Source organism: Erinaceus europaeus, chromosome 5 (assembly GCF_950295315.1).
Source record: "Erinaceus europaeus chromosome 5, mEriEur2.1, whole genome shotgun sequence".
In the NCBI taxonomy this organism is placed as follows: domain Eukaryota; kingdom Metazoa; phylum Chordata; class Mammalia; order Eulipotyphla; family Erinaceidae; genus Erinaceus; species Erinaceus europaeus.
This window is the reverse complement of record NC_080166.1, coordinates 127,527,793-127,550,683: the sequence shown is the minus strand read 5'-3', so window position 1 is coordinate 127,550,683 and position 22,891 is coordinate 127,527,793. Positions and strand designations below refer to the sequence as shown.

Below are 22,891 nucleotides of genomic sequence, written 5' to 3'. Positions count from 1 at the left end.
AAACCAACAACAAAAAACTTGGCTGCTTCAGCCCAAAGCCCCTGTTGCTTCCTGTCCCCTGCTATCCCTTGTTCCTTCACAAACTTGAATGATGGCTGGGGGTAGATAGCATAGCGGTTATGCAAAGGAGCTGGGGTATATAGCATAATGGTATGCGAAGGGACTTTCATGCCTGAGTCTCTAAAGTCCCAGGTTCAATCCCCAGCACCACCGTAATTCAGAGCTGAGCAATGCTCTGTAAGAAACAAAAGAGATATAAAATGACTAACTTATCGTGCTCTCAAGTCTCCGGCAGGGCTCTCCAGGATAGAGACTCCAGAGTGGGTGACAGACACTATTCCGGGTCCTGGCTCTAGGTTTGCCAACCTCCCTGGGAGGAAGGTAGATGGTTATCCACAGCCAAGAGCATCTTTTTCAGTTAATTCCCACCCCACCCCCCACCCATGCTTAATCCATTGCTTCTGGCGGCCACTTCTTCCCCATTTTTACTGGACTGGACAGAAAGAACTTGGTGGTGGGGGTGGGAGACAGAGAGGAAGAAAGGGCAAGGCAGGCTTTTTCTGGAATGCTTTAGTCCCCCTGCGTTTCCTGGTTTGTGGTTTCATGGCAATAGTGCACATGAATGCTTTGTCTTCCTCTGATCTGGGTCATTTGTCAGAGGAACAAGGTCTGAAATAGACATTCACTTGACCTATCAGTTGCTCACCTCTTGTGGGTAGTTTGCCCCCTTGCTGAGGCCCCACAATCAGCTAGTGCTGAGAAAATCACTCCCAGGCGAACACTGCACCCTGGACCAGTGATCCCATTTCCATGGAGAATTCATCCCACCCCCACAGGCTGTACCGACTCCCAGCAGCCAGGCATTCTTAGTTGAATTTCCTGGAGGCTTCTGCTGAACTAGAAGCAAGGGCAAGTCGTCACTGGTTGTTTCTCTGGGATCTTTGTTGGTTTCCTGTCAATCTGAAATCTACTGATGGATGGTGGAATTCTTTGTATTTCCTGTACTATAGCTTTTTGTTGTTGTTGTTGGTTATGTAATCTTTCTAATTCAGACTCTGACTTACAATCACACATTCTTTCAATTCAGATTTTTATGTATGTATTTACTTATTTATTTTGGGTAGAGACAGAGAGAAGTTGAGAGGGATGGGGAGGAGAGAAAGACACCTGCAGCTCCGCTTCACTGCTTGTGAAGTTTCCCTTTTCCAGGTTCCTTACATATGGTAATATGTCTACTTACCTGGGTGTGCCACCATTTGGTCCCCTTGTTGTGACCCCAAAGGTCCTGTGCCACCTAGGAGGGAGGAGGGGGATGCTGGTGGGGCGGGGGGGGGGATAGGATCGCTGACTGAGCTTATCACCACACGGGACCAGCACCTGCCTTTCTGTACCTCCTGCACCCCACAATTATAGCTCAGCAACTTTACCTCTTTGGGGAACTCTGACAGGGCTTCCCCATCTCCCCTCACCAACGCAGAGGGTGTGTGGCTATCCCACCCACCTCCCCTCTACACCTCTCTCTTGCTGTCAGCGTCCTGCAAGTGAACTCATCCTTCCTAAGTGGCTTCTAGAACAGTCAGGACAGCACCACCAACAATCTGATGCACTGGTGCTCCCTGTGAGCCAGGTAGACTGGCCTTTCCCTTCTACCTACTGCACTGCTGACAGTGAACGACGTAGACAGGTGGCTTCACCATCTTCAGTGGGAGCCTGCTGGGAGCTGGCCCTTTCAGCAAATTCCACCAGGCCTTTTATTTCTCTTCTTTCTCCTCCTCTTCCTCCCCTCCCTCTCCTTGCCTCCTCTTTCTCCTCCTCCTCCTCTTCTCCTATTCCTCTCATCCTTTTTCTTCTTCCTACCCTCTTCCTCCTCCCCTCCTGCTCCTTATCCTCCTTTCTCCTTCTGCTATTCTTTCTATTCTCCTCTCCTCCTTCTATTCTTCTTCCTATTCTCTCCTCATCCTCCTTCCCTTTTCTCCCTTCTCCTTTTATTCTTCATCCTACCCTCCTGCCTCCCTCATTCATTCATTCATTCATTCATTCATTCATTCATTCCCAGGGGTGTCTGTGACTCCATCTGTATTGAGACACAGCCTGCTGACTCACCCTCTGGGTCTCAGTGGTGCCAGGGAGGGGTGGCTGTGATTCTCAGCTGTTCTCCCCGAGGACATGTCACAGATGTGTGTGTGTGTGGGGGGGGGCAGCTGGGGTCACTGGGACTCACCTGGGAGTCAGCCCGCCCCTCTCCCCATGCCTGACATCTGAACCTCAGCCTCCGCCCCACCCCTCAGCCCACTCTCCCCCAGCTCCCTTCCAGACCCGGAGAGATGATCATAAAAAAGCTGCTTTTTCTTTGTTTAGACTCTAGCAAGAGTCACTCAGAGTAATTTAGCCCAGGACGAAGTGAAAACACCAGCTAGCCAAATCAATACACCAGACACCAGCGGACCACCGAGTACCCCGCCCCGCCACCCCTTGTACTGCGTGACGGGGCGCAGCGCCTGCCCACGTGGAGGGAAAGGGGTGCAGCCCAGTCCGCTTCTGTCCCGCGTGAGCCCAGAGGCAGGGGCTGACAGCGAGGCCATGGCGCCACCTAGTGTCCAGTGCCGGCACTTCACTGAGCGTCATATTTCGTTTATTTGCAGAAACTTGGATTTGACAGGACTAGGGATTCTTTTTCTTCTTTTTTTCTTTAAAGGAGACATTAACAAAACCGTATGATAGGAGGGGTACAACTCCACACAATTCCCACCACCAGATCTCCATATCCCATCCCCTCCTCTGATAGCCTTCCTATTCTTTATTCCTCTGGGAGTATGGACCCAGGGTCATTGTGGGATGCAGAAGATGGAGGGTCTGGCTTCTGTAATTGCTTCCCCACTGAACATGGGCGTTGACAGGTCGATCCATACTCCCAGCCTGTCTCTCTCTTTCCCTAGTAGGGTGGGGCTCTGGGGAAGCAGGGCTCCAGGACATATTGGTGGGGTTGTCTGTCCAGGGAAGCCTGGTCAGCATCATGCTGGCATCTGGAACCTGGTGGCTGAAAAGAGTGTTAACATACAAAACCAAAAAAAAAATTGTTGAACCATTATGGACCTGAAGGCTGGAATAGTGCAAATGAAGTGTTGGGGGTAATCACTGCAGACTATTGTGTACTTCTCCTTTCAGGTATATATTTTGCCCTAGTTTATGGATACATGTGAACATATGCTCTATCTCAGGAGACCTGGTCTATATCTAGGTTTTCGGACTTTGTTAGGAAGTGAGCCACCTGGAATGGAATTAGAGAATCCTATGAAAGGAAAGGTCTCACCCGAGTGATGAAGCTGAAGGGTTGTCGTTCCACACCTGAAGTCTCTGGACACAGTTTGAAGTGAAGCATGCTGGGGTGGCATTGATTAAGTTGCGATCGGTGGATGTAATATTATTTGATATGAATTGAGAGGAGCATGCAGGAAAGTGCTCCCCACCCTAAGGTTACAGGACTGGGGGAAATATAGGCTTTATAGTGGAAATGTGAACCTGCTGTCTTAGGGTTCAAGAAGACAATAGATAATCATTGTTATCATCACATTATTTGGTAATTGGGTTAACTTTGAAAGGTCCCTTTGTTAGGGTTTGTTGTATAATACCCAGCATCTTGTATATAGCTGTGCCACTGGTTGCTTCTGTTCTACCTGGTCTAGGCTTTTGAGAGAATCAACATATCAAAGACTCAGCCTATGTATTAAAAAGACTCAGTTTGTGTTTTTAAAAGTTCGAGGCATACAATCAGTTTTTCCCCTCTCATATTAATGAGTGGTTTAGATAACTGTAATTTAATAGGAGTGTCCATAGACACCATTCCCACCACCAGAAGACTGTGTCCCATCCCCCCCCCCCACCACAGGGTTTTTACTTTGGCGCCCTAAGGACTAAGGATTCTTTAGAGCTGTAATTTCTCACCTCTTCAGCATGTGCTACCACACCTTGCCTCTCACCCAAGCACCAATCTCCCTCCACCAAAGTCCCCTGGATCCCCTCTCTCATGGAGGCCCAAACCCCACCTCCTCCTAGGGCCACTCAGCTCAGTCTGCTCAAGTCTGTAGTCTGAGGCCAAGGGCTTGTGTTCCTTTGATGGAGTTCTGTTCCCTTGTATGTCTTTCTTTCCAGTGTTCTCCTTTCATGTAAACCCGTTTAGCATTTCTCTTTCCTTTCTTTTTCTTTCCTTTCTTACTTTTGCCCTCCCTCCTCCTTCCTTAGTCTCTCCCTTACTCTCCCCTCTTTTTACCCCTTCCCTTCCCTTCCCTTCCCTTCCCTTCCGTTCCCACCCCTCCCCTCCCCTTCCCTCTGTATGTTCCCCCTACTATGCCCCTCTTTCTTGCCTTTCTTCCTCCTTCCTTTCCCTCTTTCTTTCTTCCTTTCTTCTTTTCTTTCCTTTTTCTTTCTTTCATCGAGGCAGTGGGAGAGTGAAAGAGACCAAAGCACTGAAGCTTACTTCAATACACATGTAACTGGCAAAGCAGTGCGCTATCCAGGTGAACTATTTTCCCCAGCACTTTTCTTTCTTTTATATATAAAAAAAGAACATTAATCATTTAATTTACTTGTTTTGGATGGAGAGAGAAAGTGAGAGGAAAGAGGGAGATAGAGAAGGCCAGAGAGAGAGAAAGAGAGGAAGGGAGGAAAGAAAGAAAGAAAGAAGACAAGCCAGGCAGCAGGAATGGTGAAGTTGTACAGACACAAAGGCTCAGAGGCGTGTGCGCCATCACTGCCTCCTCGATCAACAAAGCATCGGATACTGGGGACAGAACAAGCAGTGTGTTTCAAATAATATATACTTTCCAGTGATGGAAACCTATTTATTTATTTATTTATTTTCCCATTTTTTGCCCTTGTTTTTGACATTGTTATGCTTATTGATATCATTGTTGTTGAATAGGACAGAGAGAAATGGAAAGAGAAGGGGAAGACAGAGGGGGGAGAGAAAGACAGACACCTGCAGACCTGCTTCACCGCTTGTGAAGCTTCCCTCCCTCAAGGTGGGCACTGGGGGATTGAACCCAGGTCCTTGTGCACTGTAATGTGTGTGTTCAACTGAAGTACCACCACCTGACTCTGTTATTATTATTTTTACAAGCCATTTAAAACATTTAAGTTGGTGGCTAGTAGTGGTTTAGCAGAGTGTAAGATCACGAGATATGCTTCCACGCTGCACTCACCACCAGAGTTCTGTGTCCTCATCTCTCAGTGATAACCACCATAGTTTCCACAAAGTCTTAGAGACAGTTTGTTTGTATGTTTTTTCCCTTTTAGATAGTAATAACAATAGTTTGTTTCCAAAAGAAAAAAATATTTTGGCATTTTAGCCAACAACTATTGTGCATTGCATTGAAATAATTACAGTAATAAAAATCCAATGGATTATGGACCCAAAACATTTTGTAACATCCCAGTGAGCTGCAGAAGGGGGAGTGGAGTGTCCTGGGAGGTGGGGCCATGGAGAAAGCACTGGACTCTCAAGCATGAGGTCCTGTGTTCAATCCCTGGTGGCACTTGTGCCAGACGGATGCTCTGGTTCTCTTTCTGTCTGGCATTCCATAAATAAGTAAATATTTGAAAGTGGAACTGAACATTTTCGGGGGGGGAGATGACTTTAGCCTTGAGCAATAATCCAGTAGTCACTCATTTCCTTACATAGCTGTCCCTACCATAAATGCAAACCATTCCCTTATAACGTCTACCCTGAGGAGAGTGTAAGCAAATACCCCATTATCCATCACTTTGCTATTTTTAAAGGTGTCAGCTATATGCATTGATACAATGTGTCGTACAGGGCGGATTAGATGTGCGGCACAGAGGAGGTGTGAAATGTGTTCCGTGAATAAACTGGAAACATGTCTGCTCCATCTAAAGACAGATTGGGACAGCTATCAGTAACGTTAGAGGAAAATGTCTCCTTGGACTTCTAACCAAATACAAGTCTTTTAGCTTGTATCTTCAGGGTGTGTGTCTGTGTGTGTGTGGGGGGGCTTTCATTTCTGACAGATTAAAAAAATATTTCATTTCAAGGTGGAACTGAGGTTCTGACATAGTGATACTTTTCTAATTTTTTATTATCTTTATTTATTTATTGGATAGAGACAACCAGACATAGAGAGAGAAGGGGGTAGCAGAGAAGGAGACAGACAGAGAGATGCCTGCAGCCCTGTTACACCACGCGTGAAGCTTTCCCCCTGCAGGTGAGGACCTGGGGCTTGAACCTGGTCCTTGTGCCCTGTAACGTGTGTTCTTACCAGTTTGCTTCTGTTTTGTTTGGATTTTTTTTTTCTTTTTGGCAATTTCATGTGAGTCAGGTCTCTAGATTCCACATATGAGTGAGACTAGGCAGTAGCTGTTTTCATCTCTTTACTTATCTTGGCAAGTATAATCACCTCCAGTTCCTTCCATTTTGTCTCAAAGAGCATAATATCATCTTTTTTGACTGCAAGGTAGTATTCCATTGAAAAATGTATATCCCATAACTTCTTTTTTAAAAAAATTATATTTATTTATTTATAGAGACAGCCAGAAGTCAAGAGGGAAGGACTTGATAGAGAGGAGGAGAGACAGAGAGACACCTGCAACACTGCTTCACTCACAACACTGCTTCACTCACTGCTTCACAACACTGCTTCACTCACTGCTTCACTTCACTGCTTTCCCTCTGCAGGTGGGGACTGGGGGCTCAAACGCAGGTCCTTGCGATTTGTAACAGGCGTGCTTAACCAGGTGCGCCACCACTAGCCTCCTATCCTATAATTTCTTTAGCCAGTCATCTATTGATGGCCATTTAGGCTGCTTCTACTCTTTGGTTTTTGTGAATAATGTAGCTGTGAACATAGGGGTGCACATGTCTCTTCTAAATAGTGTTTGACTCACTGGATAAAGGCCTAAGAGTACTACTGCTGGGTCATAAGGTTTGTTTTTTTAAAATTTCTTTATTGGGGAATTAATGTTTTATATTCGACAGTAAATACAGTAGTTTGTACATGCATAACATTCCCCAGTTTTCCATATAACAATACAACCCCCACTAGGTCCTCTGTCATCCTTCTTGGATCTGTATTCTCCCCACCCACCCACCTCAGAGTCATTTACTTTGGTGCAATACGCCAATTCCAGTTCAGGTTCTACTTGTGTTTTCTTTCCTGATCTTGTTTTTCAACTTCTGCCTGAGAGTGAGATCATCCCATATTCATTCTGACTTATTTCACTTAACATAAATTTTTCAAGGTCCATCCAAGATTGGCTGAAAATGGTGAAGTCACTATTTTTTTAATAGCTGAGTAGTATTCCATTGTATGTATGTATATATATATATATATATATGTATTACAACTTGCTCAGCCACTCATCTGTTGTTGGACACCTGGGTTACTTCCAGGTTTTGGCTATTACAAATTGTGCTGCTAAGAACATATGTGTACACAGATCTTTTTGGATGGGTGTGTTGGGTTCCTTAGGATATATCCCCAGGAGAGGAATTGCAGGATCATAGGGTAGGTCCATTTCTAGCCTTCTGAGAGTTCTCCAGATTGTTCTCCACAGAGGTTGGACCAATTGACATTCCCACCAGCAGTGCAGGAGGGTTCCTTTGACCCCACAACCTCTCCAGCATTTGCTGCTGCTACCTTTTCTGATGTATGACATTCTCACAAGAGTGAAGTGGTACCTCATTGTTGTCTTTATTTGCATTTCTCTGACAATCAAAGACTTGGAGCATTTTTTCTCAGTGTTTCTCAGCCTTTTGGATCTCTTCTGTAATGAGTATTCTGCCCATGTCCTCTCCCCATTTTTGGATGGGGTTATTTGCTTTCTTGTTGTTGAGATTTGCAAGTTCTTTATATATTCTGGTTATTAAACTCTTCTCTGATGTATGGCATGTAAAGATCTTCTCCCATTCTGTGAGGGGTCTCTTGGTTTGGGTAGTGGTTTCTTTCGCAGTGCAGAAGCTTTTTAATTTGATGCAGTCCCATAGGTTTATGCTTGCCTTAGTCTTCTTTGTAATTGGATTTGTTTCATTGAAGATGTCTTTAAAATTTATGTGGAAAAGAGTTCTGCCAATATTTTCCTCTTAAGTATCTGATAGTTTGTGGTCTAACATCCACGTCCTTGATCCACTTGGAAGGGTCATAAGGTTTAAGGACTCTCCATCCAGTCTTCCAAGAGGGCTGTCCCAGTTTGCACTCCCACCAGCACTGGAGCAGAGATCCCTTTTCCCCACAACCGCTCCAACACCTGTCATTTTGGTTGTTGATGGGAGCCATTCTCTCAGGGGTGAGATGGGATCTCAGTGTAGTTTTAATTTGCATTTCTCTAGTATTCAATGAAGCAGGGCTGCAGGTGTCTCTCTGTCTCGCTCCCTCTCTATTCCCCCCGCCATTACACTCAGTTTCTGGCTGCTTCTATCCAGTAAATAAATAAAGATAATAAAAAAAAACCAGTTCATCAAAGAAACCAGATTATCCATTGCTTCTGATTTTCTCTTGCAGTTTCAGTGACATGGAGATTTTTGAATCAGTCATCTGGCACCCAGAGCTGTCTCCATGTTGATTTCACTCTTGATGAAGGTGCTGGAGACTCTCAATGTGAATCAGATGGCCACAGCCAGCCCAGTGGTCTGAGGCTCCTTCTGTGCAATGTGGCTGCCAGAAGCCCACCCCTCTCAACGGGGAGAGGAAAGAGAATCTTTGTGTACATACTCCCTGGAACACCTGTAAGTGCACATGTTACAACATGCAAGGACCCAAGTTTGAGCCCCCGGTCCCCACCTGCAGGGGGGAAGCTTTGCGAATAGGGAAGCAGTGTTGCAGGTGTCTCTCTGTCTCTCTACCTCTCTTATTCCCCCCCCCCTCCAGTCCCTGGGGCTCACATCACCACTTCCGGTGACCATTTTTTCCTTGCCTTTTTTTTTTAATTTTAAATTTAGATTAGATAGGACAGAGAGAAATTCAGAGAGGATGGGGGACAGAGAGAGGAAGAGAAAGATAGACACCTGCAGACTCTCTTCACCGTTTGTGAAGTGTTCCCCCTTCAGGTAGGGTGTGGAGGCTCGAACCTGGGTCCATACGCCTATCCTTTCACATAGTACTATGTGTGCTTAACCGGATATGCCGCCGCCTGGCCCCTCTCTCGCCTTCTCTATCACCCCCTTTCCTTTCAATTTCTGGCTGTCTATTCAATACATAAATAAAGATAATAATAATAAAAAGAAGGCCTTAAAAGATATATGTTCCCTGGAGTACTACTCAGCAATTAAAAAAGACAACACTGTGTCTGTCAGGCCGAGGGGTAGGTTCAGAGAGCTGAGGGGGGTTGGCTCAGAAAGGACAAGCTCCTTTATAGGTGGAGCAGACACTAGTCTGCTAGCGAGTCCCCACTTGTCAGTTCCTTCATTAGTGTTTTCCCAAAGAGCCTTTATGCTTTCGGCTGACTCCAGGTGCATCACATCCTTCCTATCAGGTGTAACAGGTGTCGTGTGCAAAACATGGGCTTTGAGCCAAAGCTATACACTGGCTTTGAGGCAAGGTGTGGCCTGTCCTGACAGTGTCCTTCAAGACAAAATGGAGGTGATTATGCTTACTGAAATAAGTGAGAAAGTGAAGGATAACTGCTGGATGGCTTCAGTCATATGTGGAATATAGGATATTAAATTGAAACACATCACCTTGGGGAAATAACGTTAATAGTTCATCTCTAAAATCTTGGGAGAACTCTGGTGGCTATCACTGAGGTGGGGGAGAGATAGAACTTCGATGCTGAGAATAGTGTGGACTTATGCCTCTACTGTCTTATAATTTTGCAACTGTTATTAAGTCATTAATAAAACGATTAAGAAAAAAAAAGGGACCAGGCAGTGGCACACCTGGTTAAGTGCACATGTCAGCATGCACAGAGACCCAGGTTTAAGCCCCTGGTCCCCACTGCAGAGGGAAAGCTTCATTCAGTAGTGAAGCAGGTCTGCAGGCATCCTTCTCTCTCCTTCTCTAGCTCCTCCTCCTCTCCCAATTGCTCTGTCTCTATCCAATAAATATATACAATATTAAAAAAACACATGAACTCTAATAAAAAGAAGAGAGTCCTGCTGAAGTAGCAAATATTATTAATAAAATGCAAATCAACCTAAGGATATCAAACTAATAATTTCTTTTCACAGATAAAATCAGTGTGAATATTATCCTGTAGGACTCTATGAACCTTCTTGATGTTAAGAAGATTTTTATTTATTAATGAGAGGGGGGAGTCGGGCGATAGCTCAGCAGGTTAAGCGCAGGTGATGTGAAGCACAAGGACCAGCGTAAGGATCCCAATTCGAGCCCCCGGCTCCCCACCTGCAGGAGAGTCACTTCACAGGTGGTGCAGCAGGTCTGCAGGTGTCTGTCTTTCTCTCCCCCTCTCTGTCTTCCTCTCCTCTCTCCATTCCTCTCTATCCTATCCAACAACAATGACAACAATAAAAACTACAACAATAAAACAAGGGCAACAAAAGGGAATAAATAAATAAATAAATAAATGAGACAGACAAAGAGAAAGAACCAGAGAATCATTCTTGTGTATGTGAAGGCGGGGGGTCAAACTTGGGACCCCTTGCTTGAGCATCCAACACTTTATCTACTGCACCAACTCCTGAGCCACGTTAAGATTTTTTTTTTTTTTTTTTAAAAAAGATGTGTCTCATGATCCAGAGAGGGTGAGAGAAGGGGAGGGAGTGATGAAACGGAGGAAATAAAGAGGGCGGGGGAGGAAGAAGATGACTGCAGTTTAGAGAGAAAGAAAGGAGATGTAGCTTAGCAATGGCCCCTTGATATTCATAAACTCTTAGTAAAGCATTATGGTGTCACCAAGATCCAAGAACACTGATGTTGGAGCCCGGAACCGAGGGCTACTTGAAGTCTTGCCGGGACTGGAGTTGGTGGGTTTCCAGTCTCTTCTTGCTCCATGAGTTGGAGTCCAGGCAGATGGAAGAGTGGGAGAGGGTATGAAGGGTGGCGAGAGAGAGGGAGAAGCTTTGTGTCTATTGCATCTCTTAGCAGAATTTCAAAACTTTATGGCTGAGAATTTATTAAAAAGCTTCCTGATGAATAAACATTTCTGTTTGTAAGATGATGTTTGGGGGAATTGTCTTTATCTTCAACTTTGCTATATTTATTAATTTTTTTTCTATTTATGAGAGAGAGTGGGGAGAGAGAGGACCTGAACACTGCTTAGTTCTGACATAAGGAGGTGCTGGGGGTTGAACTTGGGGCCTCTGAGACTGCAAGAATGCAAGCTCTGTGCTCTAACAGTCTGAGCTAGCTTCCTGGCCCTCAACTTTGCTTTCTTTTGATTCTAAATTTGTTCTGGTGTCTGAGAAAATGATAGTAGTACACGACATTAACGTTAAGAGTTAGAAAGATGTAGGAACCGGGTAATGGCACACCTGGTTGAGTGCCCATGTTACAATGCATAGGGACCCAGGTTCGAGCCCCCAGTCCCCACCTGCAGGGGAAAAGCTTTGTGAGTGGTGAAGCAGGGCTGCTGGTGTCTCTCTGTCTCTCTTCTCTATCTCCCCCTCCTCTCTTGATTTATGACGGTCTCTAATCTATAAAGATAATAAAAAATTAAAAAGAATTAGGTGTTACTCATTCAATTAACTACTTATTTAGCCAGCATAACAGCACATAAGCAAATATGCATAACTGCTACCAGGAGTTTGCTGATTTTAAAACGAACTACTCCTATTTATGACAAATCTCTGATCTAATATATTCTTCACCTGGACTAGTTTTTGTGACTCTGATTTTTGTGCATAAACTAAGAGTCTCAGTGCCCTACTCAGCATTGTAAAGTTGAACAGTTTGCTGCTACCACTGATGGGCGTTCTCAAACCATTAGCAGGTTGGCTAGGACTGCCCTCTTGAAAGTTTTAGAGAGGCACAGACCTCCCCCCACTTTTTTGTTCCATTGATCTTTGGGGGGGGGCTGTGCGTTCTCACCCAGGGATGTCAAGTTTTCTTCTCATCCTCATTTTTCATCAAGAGCTGCTCAGATGCTTCATTTACACACCAATAAATACACACCCAGAGGGGTGTTTGACTCCTTCTTCTTCTTCTTCTTCTTCTTCTTCTTCTTCTTCTTCTTCTTCTTTTTCTTCTTCTTTTTCTTCTTCTTCTTCTTCTTCTTCTTCTTCTTCTTCTTCTTCTTCTTCTTCTTCTTCTTCTTCTTCTTCTTCTTCTTCTTCTTCTTCTTCTTCTTCTTCTTCTTCTTCTAGCGTTTGCCCTTCTTCTGTAGCCAGTCAACCGCATCAGGTTGAGCCTGATGCAAAGCCTCGAGACCTCCTTTGAATCTGGAGAGGTGGCAGTCGTTGACTATGTGGGTCATAGTCTGTCTGGAGCCGCAGGGGCAGTTCGGGTCATCTCTGGCTCCCCAGCGATGGAACATAGCGGCGCACCGGCCATGGCCTGTTCGATAGCGATTGAGGAGGGCCCAATCATAACGTGCTAGGTCAAAGCCGGGTTGACGCTTGCAGGGGTCTGTGATGAGGTGTTTGGGATGCATTGGATCGACCTTCCCGTGGTGCATCTCGTGAGTACCCATTCATTGGGGAAACTGACGATCCTTCCTAGCCGACTGAATCCACATGGATCCCAGTCACTTTCAAAGCCAGCAACAAGCAGCTCCTGCCAGCTTTCAAGCTGTTGGTCCTGCTCTTCGAGTCCTCCAACTCAATGTTGAGGGGCTGTCCTCTGCCAAACGCGTTCTTATTGGTCAATTGGCGATACAGCATCAGGCAGATGTTATCTGCCTACAAGAAACACATATAGCAGTTGATGAAGCTGCTTGATTCACCATCAGTGGATTCGATTTAATATGCTGTAATCTCCATCATAAACATGGCCGAGCCATCTACGCCAAATCGTGTCTTGCGGACGTTTACCATATGGGTGTTTGACTAGTGACAAGAATCACAGCCATAATGAGGTGGGAGGGAGCCATGAGCACATGTGGTCAGAATAGCAGAGACACTGCTTAGAAAGCAAAATAAAGACCTATAACTAGAAAGACCTATAACTCGTAAGAAACTCTACAGGCAGAGTTAGAGAAACTCTTTACGAAAAGAGACAGAAAAAGGGAGCCAAGAGTAGGTGTGGCAGGTAGAAAACAAATAACCAGACGGTGGATTGCAGCTCACCCAAAGCATCAGTCACATTCACATTTCTACTGGCAAGTGTAAACATCTGAAATCAGTGGTCTCAATTACCACCTTCAAAAACCAGAAAGAGATTAATAATAATAATAATAATAATAATAATGTAAAGTAAGCAAAAGAAATGAAACCCTAAAATGAAGACCAGTCATAAAAAGAAAAGTGTGAAAATCAATCAGTACCAAAACTGGTTCTTTGAGGAGGGAGAGAGGGAGGGAGAGTGGGAGAGAGGGAAGAGAAAGAAGGGGAGATGGGAATGGGGGAGAGAAACCACAGCATTGCTTCTCCACTCATGAAGCTTTCCCCCTGTACATGGGGACCATCCCTTGAGCTTAGTACTGTGTGAACTTAACCAGGAGTGCTACCACCTGCTTCCCACCAGCTATTATTATATATATTTTTTTCATTTATTCGCTCTCCCCCACCCCCATCCCCCGCCCAGATGACACAGATGCCCTGTGTTAATGCATTGGAACACTAAGAATGAACACAGATGGCAAGTCACATTTAGGGAAAAGGGGTGTTCTGTGGAACTCCTAAATGCCAACTTCCAAAACACGAGATGGCTCTCCTAATGTATTTTAGACTGGAGTTAAAAATAGAGCAACTCGTCAGAATGACTGAGAAAGATGACAATCACTTTCCAAGCAACGTACGCATCCATCTGGGCTCTGCCTGACAAAGTCAAGGAAGGCTGGGTGCAGACCGCACAGGACACAGCTAATAAACACCGCATAGAGATGAATGCCTTCTGGCTTTGAAAAGAACCCAAGGCACGTTACAAAAAAAGTGGACATGCCTCCTTTGGGAAAAGCAGCTAGAAATGACTTTAAAAAAAAAGAATCACTGGAAACGTGTATCAGCTAGTTGGTGTCAGAGGGAAGGAAACTCCCCCACCTCCCCAAATAATGCTAGCTAGGATTCTGGCTTGCGAGTCCTTGAATCATGTTGCTTGGGCGTTGATGCTTTTCAGCTGCAGCGACCTGATGCAAGAGAAGGTTTTACTGAACTTGCCTTTGCTGTCTAATAGAAGACCTCCACACGAAACTCAGCTGTCACAGGTCTCCTTGTCTCTTTGCAGGGAGTTTCAGCAACGAGGGACACTGGATCCACTGGATCCACACAGAGACTGCAAGTCAACCTCACATCCAAGCGGATTCTGTCACAAACTATTAGATCTTCCATCTGCTCCTCGAAGGACCCATCCATCTTTCTGAGGGCTCATTTACTCTCCCTTGAAAGACCTCTCCGCTTCCTTCTCTCCCTCCCCCTCTCATTCTCTCCTCTCTCCCTCTCCTGCTCTCCCTCTCCTCTCCTTCTCCCTCTCCTTCTCTCCTTCTCCTCTCCTTCTCCCTCTCCTTCTCTCCCTCCCTCCCTCTTTCTCTCCCTCTCCCTCCCTCTCACCTTCTCTCTCTCTCTCCCCTCTCTTTCCCCTTTCCCCGTTAATGTAACATGGAAGCTTGGATTCTAACCCAAGCTGTCCCTTGCTCCCTGAATGTCTTCGTGTCTATACAAGGTGCACAAGTTAACACACTCCTGCTTGTTTCTCTCTTGTTGTTCTGCCTTGGATGATGGGAGTTTTGGCTCAGAGCTCAAAAGTGTAGAGGGGAAAATGACTTTTTCTCTCTGACAGTGTGAGAACACTCTGCACAGCAGTACAAGTGATGTGGCCAACTTAGGCTTCTGTTGAGATGCTGAGATGATCTAGAGTCAGGATTGTGGTGCTGAATTCCCTGGGGTGGGGGTGGGGCAAGAAACATGCTTTGGGTGAAAGGTCAGAGGAGGGAAGTGATGGAAGCAGAAAGAGCACAGGCTTGGCAATGTTTGCTCCTTCAGTGTCATTAGCTGTGGGCACCCAGCTCATTTTTCCCATCCATACGATGGACATTTGTCAGTGCTGACTTGCTTATCCTCATGAATGAACAGACTTCATTCTATTTATGTGTGTTCAGTAAAAACAAAATCTATAAATACTGTACAGCTATCAAGAACAATGAACCCACCTTCTCTGACCCATCTTGGACAGAGCTAGAAGGAATTATGTTAAGTGAGCTAAGTCAGAAAGATAAAGATGAGTATGGGATGATCCCACTCATCAACAGAAGTTGAGAAAGAAGAACAGAAAGGGGAACTAAAAGCAGGATTTGACTAAATCTGGAGTAGGGCACCAAAGTAAAAACCCTGGGGTGAGGGGTAGACATGCGGCTTCCTGGGCCAGTGGGAGGTGGGGGTGGGTGGGTGGGATGGGACACAGTCTTTTGGTGGTGGGAATGGTGTTTATGTACACTCCTAGTAAAGTGTAGTCATATAAATCACTAGTTAATTAATATGAGAGAGGGAAAATTGATTGTATGTCTTGAACTTTTTAAAACACAGACTGAGTCTTTTAAATATATAGGCTGTGTATTTGATATGCGGACTCTCTCAAAAGCCTAGACCAAGTAGATCAGAAGCAACCCGTGGCACAGCTATATACAAGATGCTGGGTATTATACAACAAACAAAAGGGACTTTTCAAAGTTAACCCAATTTCCAAATAATGTGATGATAACATTAACTCTCCATTGTCTTTTTGAAACCTAAGACAGCAGGAACCTCACATCTCCACTATAGAGCCTCTACTTCCCCCAGTCCTGGAACCCTTGGATAGGGAGGGCCCACTTTCCCGCATGCCTCTCCCAATCCATATCAAATAATATTGCATCGGCTGATCACAACCTAATCAATGCAACGATTGCCACCTCAACATGCTTCAGCTCAGACTGTGTCCAGAGACTTCAGGTGTGGAATGACAACCCTTCAGCTTCATTACTCAGGTGAGACCTTTCCTTTCATAGCATTCTCTAATTCCATCCCAGGTGGTTCACTTTCTAACAAAGTCCCAAAACCTAGATATACACCAGGTTCTGTGAGAGAGAGCTTATGTTCACATATATCCATAAACAAGTGCAAAATATATACCTGAAAGCAGAGTACACTAGAGTTTGCAGTGAGTACCCCCCCAACACTTCCTCTCCACTATTCCAACCTTTGCGTCCATGATTGCTCAACAATTTGTTTGGCTTTGTATGTTAACTCTCTTTTCAGCCACCAGGTTCCAGATGCCATCAGGATGCCGGCCAGGCTCCCTGGACTGAAGACCCCACCAATGTGCCCTGGAGCTCTACTTCCCCAGAGACCCACCCTACTAGGGAAAGAGAGAGGCAGACTGGGAGTATAGACCGACCAGTTAATGTCCATGTTCAGCGGAGAAGCAATTACAGAAGCCAGACCTTCCACCTTCTGCAACCGACAATGACCCTGGGTCTATGCTCCCAGAGGGATTGACAATGGGAAGGCTATCAGGGGAGGGGATGGGATATGGAGATTGGGTGGTGGGAATTGTGTGGAGCTGTACCCCTCCTACCCTATGGTTTTGTTAATTTATCTTTTCTTAAATAAAAAATAAATTTAAAAAATCTATATTTTCATGGTCTTTTAGAGAATTTGCAAAAACATTTTCATACTTATCAGAGATTTGCAGCTTAAAATTTTTATTAGTGATTTAATAATGATTAACAAGATTGTAAGATAACAGGGGTACAATTCCATACATTCCCCACCACCAGAGTTCCATGTCCCATCTCCTCCATTGGAAGCTTCCCTATTCTTTATCCCTGTGAGAGTATGGACCAAAGATCTTTATGGGGTGTAGAAGGTGGAATGTCTGGCTTCTGTAATTGTTTCTCCACTGGACATGGGCATTGGTAGGTCAATCCATACTCCCAGCCTGTTTCTATCTTTCCCTAGTGGGGCAGGGCACTGGAGAGGTGGGATTTCAGGACACATTGGTGAGGTCATCTTCCCAGGGAAGTCAAGCATCTGCAACTTGGTGGCTGAAAGGTGGTAAGATATAAAGCAGGACAAAATGATTAATAAGCAGGAACCCAAAGGTAGGAATACAATAGATGAAATTAGGGGTCTTTGTGTGGGAAGAAGCTAGGAAGTCTATTTTAGGTATGTTCCAAGGGACCCATGACTTTGGTAATTTTTGCCTGAGCCTGATAGCTAACATACAGTTGGACTAAAAATATTGTCTGGGAAGGTGGTGTCAGAGTTGATAGTGGGCAGGGGTAGACAGCATAATGGTTATACAAAAAGACTCTCGTGCCTGAGGCTCCAAAGTCCTAGGTTCAATCACTGGCACCACTTCTTCTAGCGTTTGCCCTTCTTCTGTAGCCAGTCAACAGCGTCAGGTTGAGCCTGATGTCAAATTTCGAGACCTCCTTTGAATCTGGAGAGGTGGCAGTCGTTGCTATGTGGGTCATAGTCTGTCTGGAGCCGCAGGGGCAGTTCGGGTCGTCTCTGGCTCCCCAGCGATGGAACATAGCGGCGCACCGGCCATGGCCTGTTCGATAGCGATTGAGGAGGGCCCAATCATAACGTGCTAGGTCAAAGCCGGGTGGACGCTCGCAGGGGTCTGTGATGAGGTGTTTGTTCTTTACCTCAGCTGACTGCTAACTCTGTTTCCAAGAGACTGGAACAGAGAAGTTCAGTGTAGGCGTAGGGGACCAGATTGGGTGACGAGACGTCAAGCGTTGGACAGGGTGGGCGAAGATATCCGCGTATATTGGCAGGTCCGGTCAAACGTAGACGTGGGAAATGAACTTAGATGATGCCGCATCCCGACGAATATCTGGCGGGGCGATGTTGCTAAGAACTGGCAGCCATGGAACCGGGGTGGAACGGATGGTTCCAGAAATGATCCTCATGGAGGAATATAATTTGGAATCGACCAAGTGGACATGGGGGCTACGGAACCATACTGGGGCACAGTATTCTGCAGTGGAATAGCATAATGCCAGAGATGATGATCGTAGTGTGGAAGCGCTCGCGCCCCATGAGGAGCTGGCCAGTCTTGCAATGATGTGATTCCTCGCGCCCACCTTTGCTGCAGTTTTTATGAGATGTTCGTGAAATGACAGGGTGTGATCGAGAGTAACGCCAAGATAGACTGGCTGGGCTTCATGCCAGATTCTCGTATCGCCAAGCTGCACATTAAGCTCACGCGAGGCCGAGGCATGGTGTAGATGGAAAACAGATGATACCGTTTTTGCAGTGCTAGGGATTAGTTGCCATTTTTTACAGTAATCAGATATCAGAGACAAGTCTTTCGTGAGTGTTTCCTCGAGGATGTCGAACTTGGATGCCTGAGTTGCACAGCAGATGTCATCGGCGTAGATGAACTTCCTTGAAGAAGTTTCTGGGAGGTCATTGATGTAAATATTAAGTAGCGTAGGAGCCAGAACAGAGCCCTGGGGGAGGCCACTTGAGACAAGTCTCCATCTTGGGGTGCATTGGATCGACCTTCCCGTGGTGCATCCCGTGAGTACCCATTCATTGGGGAAACTGACGATCCTTCCTAGCCGACTGAATCCACATGGATCCCAGTCACTTTCAAAGCCAGCAACAAGCAGCTGCTGACAGCTTTCAAGCTGTTGGTCCTGCTCTTCGAGTCCTCCAACTTAATGTTGAGGGGCTGTCCTTTGCCAAACTGGCACCACGATAAATCAGAGCTGAGCAGGGCTCTGGTAAACAACAACAGAACAAAACAAACAAACAAATGAAACCTTTATGCTAATTTCTAAAGAAGCTGGGCCAGTTTACATCCCCACTAAGACCATCCTGCTCTAATGATTATAGCTGCACTGTATGTCCACCTAACTCCTAGGACAAAGCTATACTCATTCTTTTTCTTTTTTCATTTTTCACATTTGTGATTAATAGTGAGTTACAGCCTTGTAAGCTCACAGTGTATGGTTCCACACTGAAGTCACCACCAAAGTTCATTATTAAATCACTTAAAAAAAAAAAAAAAAGACAATGTGCCCAGGAAGAATAATGCTACTTGGAAGCAGTAAGGACCCAGTGCTGAGTTAATGGCCCGGTGAAAACATTCTGTACTTTGTCTCCAGAACAGAGTCAAATCCACCAGATGGGGCTCTGATATTAGTTAGACTCCGTGGCTGAAAATGCCAAGTACTTACTCTCATCTTTTGAGAAAGAAACTGCATTAACCTCCACGAGCATTTGCCGGAGATAAGGAGACGCCTTAATAAACATCATCATCATTTAGGATCTCTCACTCTTGTGTGGTGATTTATAGTGAAGGTGGCCAATTTGCTGAAAACTCGAGGCATCTAAATTGTCGAATTAAACCCAACCCAAGCATTTCTGAATTAAGTCCTTCTGTAAGTAAGCTCTCTTTGGAGGAGAGGCTCATACATTTACACACAAATGGAGGCATTTTGTAAGAGTGCTGCTCAATCTTTGACATGATTTAAAATGTGAACTGTGTCAAATAATTTGAAATCATTGCTAAGCTTCAATATATTCAGTTCAATTCGACAGTTGCAATAGGTTTTGTTTTTTTAAAGGTTAGACATTAAGATGACTTATTTATTATTATTTATTTTCCAAGGCAGGGATACAAGCTTTTCCAAGAAAACATTTTGCTTCCCCATTTCTGAGGTTTCAACTTAGAAGCCTGAGTCTTTTTTTTTTTTGGGGGGGGGCTATGTCCAGGACTCAGGACTTCTTTTTGTTCATTCTAGAAAGGATGTGCACTTGAGAAGACAGATGTGCTTTGGTTTGGGCAGGGGGTTTGGTGGGGTGAGGGGTATAGACACGAGACTAAACTGGATTAGACGCTCGGCCGTGCAAGTGGTGCCGTCCACAGAGTCCTGCTTGAGAACTTCCGTTGGCTGCATCCATACACAGGCCCAAAATACCAGACAGAGATAGGTGATTTGTTTGCTTTCTAATGGTGGTAAAACAAACAAAAACCACAGCATCAAATTCATATTTTTCACGTGTGTGTGTGTGTGTGTGTGTGTGTGTGTGTGTGTAGCTGTGCTTGTACAATTTTATCACCGTGGGATAGTTTTTATTTTATCTATTTATTTTTGGTGATTAAACTGGTGGCTTTATTCACTTTTTTCTATATTCTTTTCCTGCTATGTTCCTTTTTAAAAAATTTTTATTAGTGATTTAATGATGGGTAACAAGACTGTAAGATAACAGGGGTATAATTCCACACAGTACCCACCACCAGAGTTCTGTGTCCCATCCCCTCCATTGGGAGCTTCCCTAGTCTTTATCCCTCTGGGAGTCTGGGCCGAAGACCTCTAAGTGGAACAGAAGGTGGAAGGTCTGGCTTCTGGAATTGCTTCTCCACTGGACATGGGCATTGACAGGTCAGTACACATCCCCAACCTGTTTCTATCTTTCCCAATTGGGGTAGGGCTCTGAGGAGGTGGGGTTCCAGGACACACTGGTGAGGTTGTCTGCCCAAGGAAGTCAGGTTGGTGTCATGGTAGCATCTGAAACTTGGTGGCTGAAAAAGCATTAAGATAGATACAAAGCAGAACAAATTGTATAATAAGCAGAAACCTAAAGGTAAGAGTGTATCAGATGAAATTTAGAAGGAGCTAGGAAGTCTATTTTAGGCATATTCCAAGGGGCCTATGACTCTTCTACCTTTTGCCTGAGCCTGACAGCTAACATGCAGGTGGGCTAAAAGTATTGTCTGGCAAGATGGTGTCAGAGTTGGGAATAGGGCCAGAAAGCTGGATCAGGGCAGAGAGTAGCTCCCAAATACGGGAAAAGTATATAAATACCGTTAACTGTAAAACTCATCAATCTGACCCAGGGCCCATGTCTATTCGCATTCAGCACAAGAGCCTGTAACCTCTGCATCCCTGTTGGTCTGAGCTCACATTCCATGGTCACAGCTGGGAACATTCTAGGCTGCACTCATTTCAGGAAAGCTGCATTTTAAAAATTGCCACCAAGGTTATTACCAGGACTCAGTGTCTGCACAACAAATCTACTTTACCTGGTAACCATTTTTCTTTTTTCCTTCCTTTCTCTCTCTCTCTCCTTTCTTTTCCTTTGATAGACACAGAGAGAAATTGAGAGGTGAGGGGAAGAGAAGAGAGACACTTGCAATACTATTTCACTGCTCGTAAAGCTTCCACCCTTCAAGTGGGGACCTGGGTCTTGAACACCGGTTCTTATACATGATAACATGTATTGGTGTGCCACCAATCTGCCCCTGGAGCATGTTGAAAACAGAGACAGAGAGACACCGAACAGCTGAGCCTTTGCTAGTGCCACATACACTCTCTTGTCATGCTGGGACTGGAATTTGGACTCTCTCTTTGGCCTTATTTCAACCCTTTTTAAATTTCCTAGTGGTGACTACATTTGCGTTATTGTACATCTTTTTCTTTCCTTATATTTTATTTTATTTATTTATCAAGTAGACACGGAGACAAATCAGGAGGAAGGGAGAGACAGAGAGACACCTGCAGCATTGCTACACCACTCATGAAGCTTCCCCCCTGCTGGTGGGCACCAGGGGGCTTGAACCCAGGTCCCTACACATGGTAACAGGCGCTCAACCAGGCGCACCAACACCCGACCCCTTTTTACATCTACTTTTAGAACTCTCCTCATTTTGAAAAATGAATTGAAACTGTCACCACCAAGCAGCAACTCTCCAGTCCTTCTCTCTTCCCACCCCCACAGCTGCTGACAACCAACCACCCTCCCTCCACTTTCTGTCTCTATGAGCTGAACCACGTCAGACACCTCAAATGATGATGGAGTCAGGTGGTGGCACACCCAGTTGAGCGTACACATCACCATGCTCAAGGACCTGGGTTCAAACCCCTGGTCCCCATCTACAAGGGTGAGGCGATGAGGGGAGGGAGATTGCTAAGTGGTGAAGCAGGGCTGCAGGTGTCTCTCTTTATCTCTCCCTCTCTATCTCCTCCTTCCCTCTCAATTTCTCCTTCTGTCCTACAAAAAGAAGAAAAAGGAGGAGAAGAAAATTAAAAGAAAGAAAACAAGAAATCAAATGAGTGGAATAATAACCATACTCTCGGGATTGAGGCAGTAATCATGTACGTCCTTTTGTGGCTGGCTGATTATTTCTCTTTCTCCCTTCTTCCTTCCTTCCTTCCTTTCTTCCTTTCTTTCTTTCTTTCTTTCTTTCTTTCTTTCTTTCTTTCTTTCTTTCTTTCTTTCTTTCTTTCTTTCTTTTTCCCTCCAGGGTTATCTCTGGGGCTCAGTGCCTGCACTATGAATCCACTGCTCCTGGAGGCCATTTTTTCCCATTTTGTTGCCCTTGTTATTGGACAGGACAGAGAGAAATCGAGAGAGGAGAGGAAGACAGATGGGGGGAGAGAGAGATAGACACCTGCAGACCTGCTTCACCACTGCCAGGGCCTAGAACCAGGATCCTTAGGCTGGTCCTTGCACTTTGCGCCATGTGCACTTAACCCGGTGCGCTACTGCCCGGCCCCCTGCTGGCTGATTTTATTTAGAATCAGGGCCTCAGTTTCCAGCCACAGGGGAGCATGTAACAGGATTTCCTTTCTTTTATAAGGCTGAACAATCATAATGAATTGTATATTCCACTTCAGGTGAGTCCATTCTTCCATCAACTGACTTTTAAGTGGCTTGCACTTCATGGATGTGAATGGTGCTGCGGAGACGCTGGAACGCAGAGACCTCTCTGCTTCCAGTCCCCGTGGGTTTATATTAAACCCAGAAGTGTGAGTGCTGGATCATACGGCAACTCTATTTTTAACTTCCTGAGGAACTGCCTTACAGGCCTCCAAAGCAGTAGCATCTTTTCAC

At 45.2% G+C, this 22,891-nt stretch overlaps 1 pseudogene; it reads right to left on the bottom strand.

Annotated features, from left to right (window-relative positions):
- Positions 1-19,315, bottom strand: part of LOC103112485 (cytosolic iron-sulfur assembly component 2B-like) — a 69,329-nt pseudogene extending 50,014 nt beyond the window's left edge.
- Positions 19,316-22,891: the final 3,576 nt, after the last annotated feature.